Source organism: Poecilia reticulata, linkage group LG10 (assembly GCF_000633615.1).
Source record: "Poecilia reticulata strain Guanapo linkage group LG10, Guppy_female_1.0+MT, whole genome shotgun sequence".
NCBI lineage: Eukaryota > Metazoa > Chordata > Actinopteri > Cyprinodontiformes > Poeciliidae > Poecilia > Poecilia reticulata.
The window spans coordinates 24,860,952-24,865,884 of NC_024340.1; the positions used below are offsets into that span (position 1 = coordinate 24,860,952).

Consider the following 4,933-nt stretch of genomic DNA (forward strand, 5'->3'; position numbering starts at 1 on the left):
ACCTCGGTAACAATCGTTCCAGAACTAGGCCTTCTGTGATCTGCTCTTTTCTAACTCCTTGTTGTCTTCCTCGTCAGATGATCCTGCCGCCTCCTCGTTGTTCCCGTGTGATCAGCCTTTCCCGGGGTTTGAGTGAGTCTGTCTCCCCGCTGTCGTGGATCACCTACCTTCTGTGTCCTCCCTCGACGCTGTCGGTGTTACCGGCCAGACGCCACTCCTCGTGTGTATGTCTTCCCCCTTTCGTCGATCCATCTCCAGTGGATTCCCCTTCGGGACGCTTTGGGTCTGGAGACCCACGCTCGAACCCAAACGGAGAACAATTAGTACTGACCAAAGTCAAGCCGCTCCTCCAATCGTTAACATACCTGCCCGCTCTCCAACGAATCATACAAACCTATGCTCTACTCAAGTCTTCCTCATCTTCCTACCAAGTAAGCATTTCCTGCCTTACTCCTGGAAAACATTCACCTTGCCGTTTCTAATCCTGTGTCTCCTGTTGGCAGTAAGACGACCCGGTCCTCCGTTCCAGCATTCATTCCCCATTCCCTTTCCTGACTTCAATAAATCATCATTGTACATTTATCCGTCTCTTCTGGTTGTGTTCTTGCATGTGGGTTTGAAAATTGAGTACCAACATGAGAGAACACTCAGGTCATTTCACGACCTCCGCAGACGCAATCAGAAGAGCGATATCAGATCAACACGCCCACATTCAGTCAAACGACGCAGCTCTAAGAGAGCTGGGGAATCGCCAAGCAGAGACCCATCGACAATTAACTGAACTCTCTAATTTCTTACAGAACTCAGCTCCACAGGGTGCTAACCATTCTTCTGCTCCCCCGTTTGCTCCGTCAGTGGCTCTGGATCCGCCCGTCCGCCCTGGGTTTTCGGAGGTCCGCCCGGCCACTCCAGATAAGTTTTCAGGAGACGTTAAGAAAGTGAAAGGATTTATACTCCAATATACCTTTGTCTTTAATCATTCGCCTCAGAGTTTTCCCCATGATGACACTAAAATATCGTATGTATTATCCCTGTTGACGGGTCGAGCCTTAGAGTGGGCCGAAGCCCGGTTTACCACGGCGTCTAATTATGGATGTACATACCCCAAGCTTCTCGCCGAGTTAGAAGAAGTTTTTTGTCAAGAAACTGTAAAGACATCGTCCTCCAGAGATTTGCACGGGCTAAAGCAGGGTCAGAAAAGCGTCTCTGATTTCGCCATTGATTTTAGAATCAAAGCGGCCGCTTCCGGCTGGAACGCCTTTTTTCATGGATTAAACGAGCACATAAAGGACGAGCTAGCCACGCTGGATGAACCAGAATCATTAAATGACTTCATAAAACTGGCAATAAGACTGGATAACCGAATCTGTGCTCGAGCTAGGGTACGGACCCGCCGAGCTTCTTCACCACACGTTTCCCTAACCAGTAGTCGACATCCGCTCAGTCTTCACCTCCTTCTTCCCAAGCCCCAGATTCCGAACCCATGCAACTGGGGAACACGAGGCTAATTCCCAAGGAGCGTCAACGGAGGTTACGCTCCCAGCTATGTATTTACTGCGGTGAGCCGAACCATATGATCGCTAATTGTCCCGTACATTTAAACCCGCAGGTCCGGCAGTGAAAGCGGGGAAACTGCCGGCACCATCCACCACCAAACCCCGTCTCACCCTTCCTGTCACTCTGTTCACCCACAATGATCCACTTTCCGTGTCAGCTCTCATTGACTCAGGTTGCGAACAAAACCTCATCAGCTCTGACATAGTTCACCAGCTCTCCGTGTCAACTGAACCCCTACCAGTTCCTCTCCCTGTCGCTGCCCTGGATGGGAAGGGTCTACCCCAGATAACCCGCCGAACCAAACCTCTGCGCCTACTAATCTCGGGTAACCACACTGAAGAAATCATCTTCTACGTATTTCCCACAGCTAGTTCACCCATTCTTGGCTACAACTGGTTATTCACACACAAACCCCAGATTGATTGGGTTCAGGATGAGATTGTGTCCTGGTCGACCCAATGTCACTCCACCTGTCTCCATTCCGCCGTTCCTGTACGAACCGCATGTTCTACATCAGCTGATGTTGACCCGCCGGATGTCACCTCTGTGCCCGGTGAGTACCATGATCTCATTAATGTGTTCAGCAAGGATAAAGCTCTTTCTCTTCCGCCTCACAGACCATACGATTGTGCCATCAACCTCCTGCCGGGGGCCACCCCTACCTAACAGTAGGGTTTACAACATCTCCAGGGCCGAACGTAGACCATGGAGGAATATATTAATAAGTCCCTCGCAGCAGGCATAATCCGTACGTCCTCTTCCCCTCTAGGTGCTGGTTTTTTTCTTCGTTGGGAAGAAGGATGGTTCTCTTAGGCCCTGCATCGACTATTGAGGTCTAAATCAAATCACCATTAAAAACAAGTATCCCTTACCCCTGCTCTCCTCAGCCTTCGAGCCAGTTCAAGGTGCGACCATCTTTTCAAAATTGGACCTCAGAAATGCCTATTACCTACTCCGAATTAGAGAGGGCGACGAATGGAAGACCACCTTTAAGACCCCGATGGGGCACTTTGAGTACCTGGTCATGCCTTTTGGTTTGTCTAATGCACCCTCTTTATTCCAGGCCCTTGTGAATGACGTCCTCCGAGATTTCATTAATGTGTTTGTCTATTTAGATGACATTCTAATCTACTCTAATTCCCTCGTCGAGCACCAAAGACACATCCGCCTAGTTCTCCAAAGGCTGTTGGAGAATAAGCTCTACGTGAAGGCTGAGAAGTGTGAGTTCCACCGTCAGTCAGTTACCTTCCTCGGTTATGTCCTCGAGAGCGGACAGGTGAGAGCGGCCGAGGATAAGATCAAGGCAGTTCTGGACTGGCCCCGGCCAGAGACACGCAAGCAACTCCAACGATTTCTAGGGTTTGCTAATTTCTATAGAAGGTTCATCCGGAACTATAGCCAGACAGCCTCTCCCTTCACAGCTCTCACCTCCACTAAAAGGGCGTTCAGTTGGACCCCACAAGCCGACGCCGCCTTCGTTGAACTCAAGTCTCGGTTCTCCAAGGCCCCTATCCTTGTACAACCCGACCCCAATAAGCAGTTTGTGGTGGAGGTGGACGCCTCCGATACTGGGGTTGGGGCTGTCCTGTCCCAGACCACCGACCATGACCATAAGTTACATCCGTGTGCCTTTTTTTCCCGCAGACTCTCTCCTGCTGAGAGAAATTATAATGTGGGAGACAGAGAACTGCTAGCCATTAAGCTGGCTTTAGAGGAGTGGCGTCACTGGCTGGAGGGAGCTGAGCATCCCGTGCTAGTCTGGACTGATCACAAAAACCTGTCCTACCTCCAGTCAGCGAAAAGGTCCAACCCACGCCAGTCACGCTGGTCTCTGTTCTTCGCACGCTTTAACCTCTCCATTTCATATCATCCAGGTTCCAAGAACGTCAAACCAGATGCTCTGTCCAGGATCTACTCCCCTGACGATTCGGAGGAGAACCTGGCCCCCATTCTCCCACCAAGCTGCACAGTAGGAGTAGTAACTTGGGAGATAGAGGACATCATCCGCCAAGCACAACAAACCGAACCCCCTCCAGAGTCTTGTCCTCCAGGTAAAATATATGTTCCCTCAGCTGTCCATGCCCGCTTCATACAATGGATCCATGCTTCTAAGTTCTCAGCTCACCCTGGAATCAGTCGCACCATTGGGATGGTCAATCATAGGTTTTGGTGGGAGTCGGTATACAAGGACGTTAAGGAGTATGTCTCCGCCTGCACAGTCTGTGCATACAACAAGTCGTCCAACCGACCCCCTGTGGGCCTTCTACAGCCACTACCCATACCTAAACGACCATGGTCCCACATCGCCACCAACTTTGTTACCGGACTCCCTGTGTCCAAAGGTATGACCACTATTCTAACCATAATCGACCGTCTTTCCAAAGCCTGTCATCTCGTTCCCCTGCGCAAACTTCCCACCGCCACTCAGACGCTATGCTCCTAGTCAGACATGTTTTCAATTTCCATGGGATACCCCAGGAGATCCTCTCCAATCGACGACCCCAGTTTGTATCGCGGGTCTGGCGTCAGTTCTGCTCCGCCCTGGGAGCCAAGGTGGCTCTCAGCTCCGGCTATCATCCCCAGACCAACGGGCAAACGGAACGCATGACCCAGGAGCTGGAGGCCACCCTGCGATGTCTAACCTCCACCAACCCCAATGACTGGGCCCAACACCTTCCATGGGTAGAGTACGCACATAACAGCCACATTTCCGCAGCAACTGGTCTCTCTCCTTTTGAAATAGTCCTGGGATATCAACCTCCACTCCTCCCGTCTGACGAAAGCAACATCTCGGTCACGTCAGTCCAGCATCACATCCGCAAAAGTCACAAGATCTGGAATGACACCATCTCTGCCCTCAACAACACCTATGCTGTCAACAAACGACTGGCTAACCGACGAAGAGTCCCTGCCCCGACTTACTCGTTGGACAAAAGGTATGGTTGTCGACACGTGACATCCCCCTCAAGTCCATCTCCAAGAAGTTGTCCCCCAGGTTCATCGGTCCGTTCGAGATACTGGCGCTCGTTGGCCACTCAGCTGGGCGACTTCGACTCCCTCCGTCCTTACGTATCCACCTGACCTTCCATGTGTCCCAGATTAAACCTGTTCTCTCCAGTGAACTATTTGCCGGCTCATTGCCTCCCGGCGGCGAAGTCGGGGCTACCAGTACCTCGTCGACTGGGAGGGCTACGGTCCTGGGTTCCTGGATCGTTCGTCGTTGATAACACCCTCATTAGGGATTTTTGGGACTCTCAACCCTCGTCCTCTGCTCGGCCACAAGGTGGCGTCCGTTGAGGGGGGGGTACTGTCAGGGTCTGTGTTTTTCCCCCTTTTATTTTGTTAGTTTGTTTTCTTTGTTTTGGTTTTGAGTTTT

The 4,933-nt window shown here is 51.3% G+C and overlaps 1 protein-coding gene across 1 annotated transcript in view; it reads left to right on the forward strand.

Moving 5' to 3' along the window:
- Nucleotides 1-4,933, forward strand: part of LOC108166637 (calcium/calmodulin-dependent protein kinase type 1D-like) — an 11,482-nt gene that overhangs the window by 3,245 nt on the left and 3,304 nt on the right. The window lies entirely within an intron of this gene.